Genomic DNA, 13,925 nt, shown 5'->3' with positions numbered 1-13,925 from the left:
ATAAAAAAAGGACACTTCAACGAAAGCTGAAAGAAATAGATAGTACAGTTGGTGAATATAAATTAGATTATAGTATATATTTTAGTAATTTTAAATTCAACAAGGATAAATTATAATCCAAGCTGAAATGAAATAGTTATTGAGTTTAAAAGATATCAACAAGGATAAATCTTAATCCAAGTTGAAAAGTAATTATATAGTTAGTTAAATTCTATATCAACAAGGATAAATTCTAATCCAAGTTGAAAAGGAAAAATATATTAGTCAGAATCTATGTCAACAAGGATAAATTCTAATCCAAGTTGAAAAGGTTATAATTTAAAATTCAACGAGGATAAATTCTAAATCAAGCTGAAAAGTGATAATATAGTTAGTTAGAATATATATCAACAAGGATAAATATAAATCCAAGTTGAAAATAGTTAAGGGTACAATTCAACAAAGATAAATTTTAATCTAAGTTGAAAGTTTCAATTTAATAAAAGTAAATGCCATATTCAACCCGGATAAATTTTAATCCAAGTTGAGTTTAAATGTAGTAGTCTATTTTCAACAAGGATAAATCTGAATCGAAGTTAAGTATTAAGACTATAATTTTTCAAAAGGGTCCAGTTGTAAAAACTATAGTCTGTTTCAAAGTTGTAAATTAAAGTCTATTTCAAAAGTTTCTTTTTTGAAACAAGGATAAATATAAATCTAAGTTGTAGATATAATAATATTTGGATAAGGTCAAAGTTGAAAAATTTATAGTCTATTTCAAATTTGTTATTTATATAGTCTATTTCACAAAGTATGGATAGATTCATAATTTAAAAGGTGTTTTTAAAGTAAGACATAGGAAATTGCTTTTTAATTTCAAAAAGGATAAAAAGTATTCTAAGTTGAATAATTCTGAAAAACTACAAGATTAACAAGGATAAAGTTTAATCCAAGTTGATTAGTAAATTGAAACTCTTGATTACATTTAACAATTAAAAGTAAAATGTATAATTTAAGAGACAGATCTCGTATACCACAGGGGTCCAATTCACGTAGTAGGGGAATTACCACATTAACTAGTCCAATCATTCCCACTTGGTCTGTTGCATCTACAAATATTGATACCTGCTCATTTGGGGATGTCACTTCTCATAATTATTTATCTCAAACCAGGCTATTAGTTTAAACCAGGGGGAGATAAATACAAGCCCCATGCCATTTAGTAGTACTGCAAATAATATTAGAAGGGAAGACAAGAATTAGAGGCATTAAGAAATGAAAACCTTCAGATGAAGAACAATGCTCAATATTTCCCTCAGATGAAATCTGACCCTGTTATCAGCAGTAAAATAGTTATGCAGAAACCCAGCAACGTTCATCAAACTCATGTTATAATATAAGATTGCCAGAGACCCAGCAACGTTCCACAAACTCCTGCCATAGTATAACATTGCCAGAGACCCAGCAACGTCCAACCTACTCCTATAATAACACAATTTTGCCAGACACCCAGCAAAGTTCTACACATACATACATGGATACAACATTGTCCGAGACCCAGCAACAATCATCATATGCCTATGCTAATACGAAAATACATGAGATCCAGCATCGTCGAAACTATTCTTGTACGAGTACAATAATGCCTGAAATCCAGCAACGTCCAGACTACCAGCAGTATCCAAACAATTCCTCAGTACCAAACTGGTTACCTAGGCAACAGTATGGCAGACCACAGCAACATCATCACAATTATGAAAACTCCAAGATAGATAATGGGAGAAGAAACAGAGTGCCATTTTATAACGGCATAGATCCTTGAAATGCCTATTTTATGCAATTCGAGCTTATTGCAGAGATCAACAGATGGGATACTGATACTAAAGCCATTGAATTAGTAACAGCACTTAAAGATGAGGCAATGGTTTATGCTTCCTACCTCACACCGGAGACCAAAAGATCTTTCTTTGGGATATGTGCAGCTATGTCGAATAGATTTGGTGACCATGGATTTCCAGAGATGTATAGACAAGAGTTGCACACACTAAGAAAACAGGGCAAATAAAACATTCATGAATATGCATCCAGAGTAGAAATGCTAGTCAGAAGGTCATTTCCTACTATTGACGCAGCCACTCACAGTACATTGAGTGTAGAGTACATGTTAAGAGGATAACCTGACCAGAGCATTGCCATATAATTACTGACAACGAAGATTACCAGTATGACTGAAGCTATTCACCAGGTCACGTTATATGAAACGTATAAAAGAGGGAATAGAGACAGAAACATCCGTCAACTTAATACGCAAGAAACTGTTGATGTAGAGGAAAGAGAAGATGATATTGAAATAAGGAAAGTTGGTGGGAAAAGATATGTTACTGAGGAGAGGCTTACACAATTTGAAAGAGGGATCAACCAGTCACTAGAGAAAGTCATTGAAACAGAAATGGCAAAGTATTATACACAACAAGATTATGACAGTAGTTCATGGCAAAATAAGCACGTGTATGGAGACCGTACGAACAAGATGAAGAATCTCAGATGTTTTAACTGTAATGAGGATGGCCATTACATGAGAGATTGTCCAAAAGAAAAGAGAAGCCCCTATCATAAAGAAAAAAGAAGTGGTTTTATAAGGAATGATGAAAGGAGTCAAAACCAAACTGAAGACTCTTTAAACTGCTAAGGGTTGAGACTATCGACCAAGTGTCAGCCCCTAAACATGGTGATGAAAAAATAGCTAAAGAGAATAATTTGAAAAATGAAGAGAAACCTTGCCAAATGGAAGAGCATTTGGTTGAACCCAAAAAATCAGTGGGTACAGTTTGTATAAAGAAATCATCTGAAGAAGATAGCCTAGATATACACGACCTATATTTAAGCTTAGAGACATTGTTTGATGAGTCTAAAGAGATACAACAGAACACACCAGAGAACACACCAGAGGAGGTAATGGGTAGTGCAGAAACGATCAGCAGGATAGAAAAGAATATTATCATTGATCGGGTGACAGCAGCTAGCATTGCAGTTCCAGTGGTCATTAACAAGATTGCGACGAACGAAGTTATTGACACTGGAGCAGAGGTGACGGTTCTAAGTGAGAAGTTGTATAATCAGATTCCTGAAAGTAAACGGCAAAAACTAAGGAGAGCAGCAAGAAATTTGGAAGTTGCTGGGGCCGGAGAGAACTTGACAACTGAAGGGATTACAGAGGTAGAAGTTTATCTCGGGAGTGAAACCTTCAAATGGCCAGTTTATGTAGTGCCCATTGGAGATAACATGTCATTAGGTTGTGACCTAATTGATGAAATGGCAGTAGTCAGAGTCGGAGAAAAGGACACCAATTCTGGGCTAGTCATTTACAAAGAAGCGGAAAGAAGTGAGTTCCTGTCAACCAAAGATTCAATGGGAGAGTCGGCAATGGCAGATGACAGAAAACCCATGGTAGCAAGTACGCAGGACATGCACGAATATATAGAAAATGTTATAAGTTGTAAGGGTACACAGACGGACAAGGTCGACGTCCAAATGTTGCCTGAACTGCTGCATTATATTACAGAAGAAACCGCAAATGTTACAAAAGAAACCGTAATTGTTGCAAAAGAAACCGTAAATGTTGCAGAAGAAGATGTATATGTTGCAGAAGAAACCGTAAATGTTGCAGATGAAATTGTGAATGTTCTAGGAACAAAAGAAATTGTAAATGTTATAGTTACATAAGAGGATGGAAACCTGTTCTGTCAGGAGGAAAACATAAGTCAACTGAAACAAAGTTTCCATAAAACAGATTTAGACCAAACTAAGAAAGAATTTAAGAATGAAAAACAGGTAACTCAAGACACACAGAAAGATTGGAGAAAAAGGAAGAAAAGAGCAGTAGAGGATATAGAAGGAGAAAGAACACAAGATACCAGACAGACCAAAAGAGACGAACCAATAATACAGTGAAGTTGTTGGAAAAAGAAGCCGTTGAAAAATTGAAACATTTTATTATACTGAAAAGACACAAATTCAGAAATTTGTTGACATTATTTATATGTATATTGTTTTGTATGCTGTTGGTACAATTTTACCATTACAAGGATAAGGCGTGCTAAGAACTATAAAAACCGGACTTTTCTCTAATAACGAAACGAATTTGAACTGATCTTGAAAGAATCCAAGAGGTAATAGCACATACACGAAAACACATTCAACCGTTTTAACATATTGTATTTCATTTACCTGTATTTATTATTATTGATAATAATAATCTCTGATACTTTAAAATAGCTGTTTAGTCATTATGTAATATCCAGAAACCAAAGATATTGTTTTTAAATTAAAGATATGCAACAATCTTTACACTGATTATTAAACTATATCAATCTTGAATTCTATACAATAAAAAATGTGAAACAGTTTCATATGAACATCATATGTAGAGACGCTAGTAAATTTTTAAATTTCCAAAAAACGATTCAAAGACGTGCCTAAATAAAAAAAAGTATTAGAGATATGAACTGGCACAATTCTAAAAATTCAAAATGACGTCAGTTAAGATGTTACAACAACTGCGTGTTAATACATTTCCCAACATAGAACTGATCGATCTAAGCTGGTTAAATCTGTCAAACAGAGGCTGGGTAAGTATAATCCCAAATAAATAGCAGTTTGATAATGATAAGAAAAAATAATAGTAAATTTTGGCTTCGGTTAAATAATTGAATGTGAACGCGTACTTGTTCATCCCTACCAAATGAAATGAACCCTGGTATTGTTGGAATACAAGAGACAAAATAATTACTTAAATTATTAAAATAATACTCAATAAATCTTAAAAGTATTACTTACTATTATTTAAAAGAATACTTAATGTATTTAAACATAAAAAACTTACTATAATTAAGAGGCATACTTAATTTGTGTTAAAAGAATTACTTACTATAATAAAAAAAATATGAAATTCTTAATGTGTATGAAAATATTTACGTATTATATATGCAAAACTTTACTTACTATTTATTCAAAGAATTACTTAAGATACATTAAACAATTAATTGAATTTAATTACGAGCTAATTACTAGTACTTACTCAATTTTTGACCAACATTTTTACTTGTAATTTTAACTTGATTTTAGTAAAAACAATACTTGTTTTAAGTAATTTATTTTTTTGAGTTTAGTTGTTTTCAGTTTTGTTAGTCGGATATGTATTTCACCGTCAATTGTAAATACAGCGTCGAACTAGCACTCTGTCTGTCAGGCTAAGCAGAACATTATAACCAAACAAATCTTCAAATTAACTAGCTATCTAGGTACAGTATGCATTTCGATATCAAGCTATTTTACCTTAAGCTATGCGATTGCATTTCAAATTCTATATTAAGCTAGTATTAATCGTATTACATCTTTCTGAATATTGAACCACCATCTTACTCAAAGACTTCCAGAAACCAAGTACCGTGGTTTCATATTAGACAAAATGCAGAACCAGTTCAATGTTTACAAATCTTAATAGCAGTTTTTGGCAAATAATAACAATTATTAAAGATGTTTAGATACGATATCCCATCACGTTGTCAACCTTATATATTATTCCGCAATTTAATGGAATAAGTATGTTTTATTTCCTAATTATTGAAGTAGTGTGATTGATAGGATAAGGTCTTGTTAATCTGTATATTAAGTTATATATGGGGTTATTTATTGCCATCCTTTTACAGTGGATTCATTTATATATGAGTAGGCTGGATTCAACAAACTACAGATTAAACAAGACGATAAACAGTATATGTCGGTACCCTTCGATCTTACTGGTTTTGCAATATGTTTAAAGGATAACACTATACTTTTCGTTCCTTTCCTCAATGTTTATCAGACAAACTTTCTATTATAATGTGTTTTTAACTTTTTTAAAACATGTTTTACTCTATTGCATAAATTAGATAGTATTACGCTTTTAAGAAAATTCCAAAAGACATATAAAAGGTAGGCCAGATTTGAGCATGTCAACAATAAGCCAATATAATACGTTATTAAGGAAATAGATAAGCCAGAAAATACGAGACAATACAAAACATTAACACGAGCTTGATAAGTTTCCACAGAATACGATTAACGGTTTTACCGAAACTATATTTTGCTACAAAAAAAGAACCACCATAGATACCAGGCTTGAGATTTTATATTTGCACCGGACGAGAGTTTCCTCTACAAAAGATTCACCAGTGACGCTCGAATAAAAAAATATAAAAAAGGCTAAATAAAGTTCGGAGTTGACGAGCATTGAGGACCAAAAATTCTTAAATGTTATGCCAATACGGCTAAGAAAATATTCATGAGGAATAAAAGCTGTAGTATTTCAAAAATTCAAAGTTTTGTTAACAGTTAATTTATAATTATGACCAAATTAATGATAATTCATAATGTATTTTACAGAAATGTTAAATAGCTTCAAACAAAAATGTATCTATAATTAATTAGTCAGACATGAACACTGTCGAAACTATGAAAAGTAAGAATAAGTTCGAATCAATAACCTACGACTGCTTCAACTCTACTTACGATGTCGACGTTAACTCCATGCGACATCATACATATGATAGGAGCTATGAAAATACATGAGATTATACACAAAGAAATAAAAATATCCTCTGTTTGAGTTTGTTCAAGGTTGTGTAAAAGATTGATTGTTTGTTAGCAAATGTCGTTACATAAAGATATGTAGGCTAGCTTAGCACAATATGTACAGGGTTCTATTTATAACGTTTAGTGTATATTACTATTACTTTCATATTACGTCGTATAATATTTAAAAACAAGAATATGTTCCCAGTACACGGATGCCCCACTCTCACTATCATTTTCTATGTTCGATGGACCATGATATTGGGGTAAAAACTGTAATTTGGCATTCAAATCAGAAATATTATATCATAGGGGACATGTGTGCCAAGTTCAAAGTTGATTGGACTTCAACTTCATCAAAACTACCTTTACGAAAAACTTTAACCTGAAGCGGGACAGACGGACGAACAGACGGACGCACGGACGAACAAACACACGCACCTACCATAAAACATAATGCCCCTCTACTATTGAAGGTGGGGCATAAAAAAACAATACAAGGCAGTGTTTAAGTAAAAAAACAAAAATATATAGCAATAGCATTTTTTCGCATGTCTGTTAGAATAAGTCATTATCAAAACATAATTATTATTTTTACATCAGACGCGCGTTATGTCTACAAAAAACTGCATTGTTTGATTCGAAACAAGTAAAACAAAAAAGCCCAAATAGATGTCGAAGTTAGACAGCATGAAGGACAAAACATAAAGATTCACTATACAATAGGACTTTACTTTAAAAATCCTAAAAGACTATACGTGATTTTGACTCAAAGTGGAAATTAGAATTCAAATTGTCTTCCGGTGATTCTGTTGTCTTTCTTTGCGTTACTATTTCCAGATCAGCACATTTCCGGAGAACTCCGCTTGGTTTCCTTGTTAGAGACTTGGAGGTTACCTGTTGTAGTTTTTCAGCCTTGATATTATTATAATGTCCGTTCGACCAGTTTGATTTCCTGGTGAAATGAATTTATCTTACCCTCTATACATTTCTAGAAATATGATTGGTTAAAAGCGTCCGTATGGAGACCGTGTATATTTCATATTAGGTAAGTAGGGAGGCGGGGCTTATTTCAATACACCTTTAGTAGTGGAGTAACGACTTTTGCACTATTTAATCATTTAAATGTATTGAAAGTTCTGTTTAACATTGTAATATCAAGGTTGCTGATATTAAATTGTTTTTGTTGACAATAAGCTTTTTGTGCAAAACAATGGGAGTAGGTTCTTAAAATTGAACACTTGAACACCAGAACACTCTAATATAAAAATAAAAAGATATGGTATGATTGCAAATGAGACAACTCTTGTCTAATTTTAACAAATAAAGATAGTCGGTAACATAAATTCGTTACATAGTGTGTTAGTGACCTAATACGATAAATACGGGGTCAGTAAATTCCTTAAGGTCACAAATACACTTTGTAACTAATTATATTCTGTGACCAATATCTAAATCCCTCAACAAAACATTCAATAATTGTGACGATAATTTATTGCCTGATGATGCGCATATTTTTTTAGTTAAGGTGTATGGTCTCGGTCACAAATATTTCATACTGAAAAGATATATCAGAACATTTTTTACATAGTATCAGAAAATCATACGAGTCTCTTATTTCGAATGCCATATATATATGAATATATATTATAAATCGTACGTACCGCTATTGTGTGTGGTGTGATGCTGTTACAGCTGTGCGGGAACAACTACGCATGTTTTACAAAGAAAAATACAATTGCTATAAATAATTAAAAAAAAAATGAACTTATTTGTTATAAATGAAAATTTACAAACCCACGCTACGAAGTGTTTTGAAAACAAAACCCGTAGAACATATTTGAAACATGAACCATTCAACTGAAAAAATGACTGGTAGTGTTCATTTGTTAATGCCAGTCAGCAGGACTTTAGAATATCAGTTGTTCGAACTGTTAGTCAAATGCGTTTTGTTAAAATATATTTTTTTTCTTATTTGCTCTTTTGAAAACTGTTGTCTTTCGACCCCTGTACCAAGCATTTTGTGTTGAATGCACACGTAAAAACTTGCGCTTTATATCCAACGCAATCAGAGGTTTGAACATTGTTTTTTTAAATAATTAAGACGTCTGAATTGTAAATCACGTTCAAACGTATATTTATATATTCGTCTAAATAACAGCCCAACAATGTTAGATCTGTAATTTTGCGTGTACAATTTCTTTTCCTTGCCGGGATTCGAACTCATCCTAATGAGATATCGTGGCACCAAATCGCCTTACTCTGAGTCCGACGTTTTGGACCACTCGACCACATAGGATCTTCCATTATAAAGCTTTCGGTGCCCGATGTTACCTTTTCCCGTCAGTTTTATTCTAACGTCGCAACACAGTACATGCTATAGAAGGTATACAGATGTAATTGTAACAGACCAGCTGAATTATCTCTTGTAAAGAATCCTTCAAATTAATGTAAGATACAGTCACAGAAATAATTATATCATTTGTAAACGGCTGAACCTGTGACGACTCTACAGCAAATGTTATCCATCGGATCACCAGTGATTGTGACACAAGGCTTAAACCACATTTCTGTTTGTATAATGCGTCTAAATAACAGCCCAACAATGTAAAATCTGTAAATTTATGTTAGAAAATTCTTTCTTTTCCCTTGCCAGGAATCGAACCCATACTGATGAAATATTGTGGCCCTAAATCGCCTTACACTATGCGCGACGCAGACAACTCGACCACCTAGGCTCTATAATAGAAAGGCTTTCATTGGCCTCGTCATTTTAAATCTTGCGTCGTAACACATAACATGACATATACGGCATAAAAATTGAATTGTTACAGATCAGCTGAAGTATCTGTTGTAAAGGATCATACAAATTAATGTAATATGCAATCATATATACACACACACACATATATATATATATATATATATACAACTCGTCTAAACATCAACCCAACAATGTTAGATCTGTAAATTTGCTTTCGCAAATTTTTGGTTCTTCCCTCGCCCGGATTCGAACCCATGCTACTGTGATATCGTGACACCAAATCGCCTGCACTGCAGCCGTCCCGCTAGACCACACGACCACCTGGGCTCTCTATATATATATACAAGTCCAAATTGAAAACTACGTTCAAACCTATGATTGCGTTGGATAAAAACCGTAATTTTTATACGTGTGCATGTAAAACAAATTTCGTTGTAGACATTTTCCATAAGACCCAAAAAGTGAAAAAGTATATTTTAACAAAACGCATTTGACTAACAGGTCGAACAACTGATGTTCTTAAACACTGTTGACTGCCTTTGGCGATTGACAAATAAAATGATCACAAGATGTAACAAGAAGGATCTTAATATGATTTTTATACTAAACAGAAAAACAATAAACTTGCAGCGAAGATGTTATACCACAAACATGAGGTGCAAAAAAAATATTGTACACCAGATCCGGATTTCGACAATAAATGTCTCTTTAGTGATGTTAGGGATCGACACGATATATGGAAGTCCACATAATTTATATCAATTTAGGATATACTCTTGAATTTAAAGAGTCAAAGTAGGATGAATGGATCATATAAACTGGATGGAAAATATGATACAAGCCCAAACAAAAAAATTTAAAAAAGTCTAATTTGAAAACTACGTTCAAACCTATGATTGTGTTGGATAAAAACCGTCAATTTTTATACGCGTTAAAACAAATTTCGTTGTAGAAGAGTATAAATATAGCACAAACAACATTTTCCAAAAGACCAAAAAAGTGAAAAAGTATATTTTAACAAAACGCATTTGACTAACAGGTTGAACAACTGATGTTCTTAAACCCTGCTGACTGCCATTGGCGATTGCCAAATGAATTGATCACAAGATTAACAAAATGGATCTTAATATGATTTTTATACTAAACAGAAATACAATAAACTTGCAGCGAAGATGTTATACCACAAACATGAGGTGCAAAAAAAAATTTGCACACCAGATCCGGATTTCGACAATAAATGTCTCTTCAGTGATGTTAGGGATCAAAACGGTATTTGGAAGGCCATATAATTCATCTCAATTTGGGATAGACTCTTGAATTTAAAGAGTCAAAGTAGGATGAACGGATCATATAAACTGGATGGAAAATTAAATATGATACAAGCCCAAACGAAAAAATATAAACAAGTCTAAATTGAAAACTACGTTCAAACCTATGATTGCGTTGGATAAAAACCGCAATTTTTATACTGTGCATGTAAAACAAATTTCGTTGTAGAAGGGTCTAAATATAGCACAAACAACATTTTCCAAAAGACCAAAGACCAATATATATATATTACTCGTCTAAACATCAACCCAACAATGTTAGACCTGTAAATTTGCTTTCGCAAATGTTTTGTTCTTTCTTCGCCGGGATTCGAACCCATGCTACTGAGATATCGTGACACCAAATCGCCTGCACTGTATCCGGCGCGCTATACCACACGACCACTTGGGCTTCAAAATGAAGCTTTCGGTGGCCGTATGATATCTTTCCTCGTCAGTTTTAATCTAGAGTCGTAATAGAGTACATAATATATAAGGCATGAAGACGTAGCGTCGTAATACAGTACATGATATATAAGGCATATATAATATATAAAATGACTGAATGAACAGTCAACGATAAATCTTACGGGGCGATGGATCATATAATTATGATACAGTAAACTACAAAATATAATATATAACAAGTCTAAAAGGGCACAACATATCACCAAAAATAACAATAAAACGAACAATATGTTAGATATTTCAGATAACAGATATCCTTTATCAGTTAATCACAATGTAAAATGAATCATGTTAACCACCAATCTTATACCCCAATATTGTAATGTAAGCACCGAAGTATTGACAAAGGCCCATCTTATACCACAACATTGTTATGTAAGTACCGAGGTCTTGACAACCACCCCTCCTATACCACAACATTGTGATGTAAGCACCGAGGTCTTGACAGCCACTTATCTCATAATACAATACTGTAGTGTAAGCACCGGGATCTTGACAGCCACCCATCTTCTACCACACCATTGAAATGTAAGCACCAGAATCTTGACCACCACCTATCTTATACCACAACATTGTGATATAAGCACCAGGATCTTGACAGCCACTTATATCAGAAAACAATACTGTAATGTAAGCACCCGGATCTTGACAGCCGCTAATCTCATAATACAATACTGTAATGTAAGCACCCGGATCTTTACAGCCACCCATCTTATACCACACCATTGTAATGTAGGCACTAGGATCTTGACAGCCACACATCCTATATCACAGCATTTTAATGTAAGCACAGAGGTCTTGACAACCACACATCTTATACCACACCATTGTAATGTGAGCACCGAAGTATTGACCAAGGCCCATCTTATACCACAACAGTGTAATGTAAGCACATATGTCTTGACAACCACCCATATTATGCCACAACATTGAAATGTAAGCACCAGAATCTTGACTGCTACCTATCTTATACTACACCATTGTAATGTAGGCACCAGGATCTTAACAGCCACCCATCCTATATCACATCATTGTAACGTAAGCGCCATAATCATGACAGCCACCCTTGTTTGTTTTTCTTTAAGAAATAATTCTTTCATGCCATGTTCTATGCTCATTTTACATGGGTAGGCATTATATTTGTTAATATCTTAATACTGAGCGTTAGCGAGGTATTAAATGTTTACAAATATAATGCCTACACATGTTAAAATGAGCATAGAGCATGGCATGATAGAATTACTTCGATTCTAATAGGAATATTTTGAACTTTTGTACTTCGAAGCGGACCTATAGTAGTCGCTCGAAATGTCGCCATTTTGATTTGATAAACAAAAACGGTTTAAGAAAATCAGCAGGTCATCAATAAAAAACCCAGAAACATTTAAACTTCCTAACGAGCAACACCCAAAACAGGTCCATTTTGATCTCCGGCGTTGTTCAAAAATCATTTGACGTTGCAATTTCAATTGTGACGTCAATCACGTGCAGCCCATGTTCTATTCGAATTAGAAACTGGCTTTGTACCCAAAGCTAAAGATCGATTGCAATGTTTATTTTAACAGTTTTCTGTCAGCTAAATACTATTTTTAATCGACAATACGTTGTATGTATGTGTATCAGATTTGATATGCCGTATAGATATCTCCCCCTTTTTTTGTTATTACGTCAACATGTGCCAATAGTAAATTTATTACACGATCTTGGGAACAAAGGGAACGCGAAAGAGTGCGCGTGAAAACCGATACTCTACACCTAGTGGTGCTGTGACAACTAACATAGTCAATTGACCATACAGGTAGTCACAATGACTAGATTGGTAGTCAAATATGCTGTTGACTAATATTCTGCTAATATTTGACTATTAATAAACTGAATAGTCATAGTGACTAATTTAAATTTCAGTTTGCATTAAGTCCGTATTGGTCCTGTGTTTTAGGAAATTACCATGCAAATATATTCTGACGACGGGTAGAGTTCCCGACCTGTTGAAATTGTAATAAAGTATCTTAGATTGGTCAGAAATGAAATTAATTTTTTTCTGTCCATGAATTATCCATCTCAGTGTATATATACCTTTAAGATTACAGTGAAACTATTCATAAAGCAAACACGTTTCGGAATATCATTTGAATCTTTTCGACGTAATAAACTCACTTATACCATTTTTTTAAATATTTTGTTACAAAATAGGTTACATTTTACCGTAACTTTTGTTTAAAATCATGAACATGCCAATTGTGTAGCATTTTGATTTTATGAAAAATATTGAATTAAAAATCAATTTTTCAGAGTAAAACTTGTCAAGGATACAATGTTTTTAATTGGTAAGCCACACGCGCTTTATATCTTAATAAGCATCACAAGTGGCTCTCTGATTGACCCTTGTAAAAAGGCAGAATATAAACGAATTTGAGGAATATTGCTGAGTATTTTAAATATCTGGTAGTAAACAGCTTTGTGATGAAGCAAGGCAGGCCACAAACATTCCATGCAGTAAGCATTGTATTAATTTTAGCACAGAAAATAATTGGGATACTATTGAGTTAAGAAATGATTTTTTTTTAATAGTGAAACCCTTGCATTTTTAGATTTCTAAACCCCATACTAATATGTATCGTGTAATAATCCGATTGAACAGAAAACAATAAATAAAAAAAAATACGCACCTTTCTCAGCCTTTTTTTTTCCTTTTTTAAGAAATGATTATTTTGTGACCAAAACACGTCATTAAAAGAGATCTTTTTAAAAAACCTGAACCATATACAAAGATAGTTTATGTACAACAAAAACTT

General features: G+C 33.3%; 1 long non-coding RNA gene across 1 annotated transcript in view; it reads right to left on the bottom strand.

Annotated features, from left to right (window-relative positions):
- Window positions 1-13,917, bottom strand: part of LOC139528989 (uncharacterized) — a 66,600-nt gene extending 52,683 nt beyond the window's left edge. Inside the window, exon 1 of the long non-coding RNA XR_011665733.1 lies at window positions 13,800-13,917. This is a non-coding gene — a long non-coding RNA (uncharacterized lncRNA). The remainder of the gene's footprint in view (window positions 1-13,799) is intronic.
- Window positions 13,918-13,925: the final 8 nt, after the last annotated feature.

The sequence above is a fragment of the Mytilus edulis genome, chromosome 1, assembly GCF_963676685.1.
Source record: "Mytilus edulis chromosome 1, xbMytEdul2.2, whole genome shotgun sequence".
NCBI lineage: Eukaryota > Metazoa > Mollusca > Bivalvia > Mytilida > Mytilidae > Mytilus > Mytilus edulis.
The sequence above is the reverse complement of the archived record's forward strand: the minus strand, read 5'-3'. Positions and strand labels throughout refer to the sequence as shown.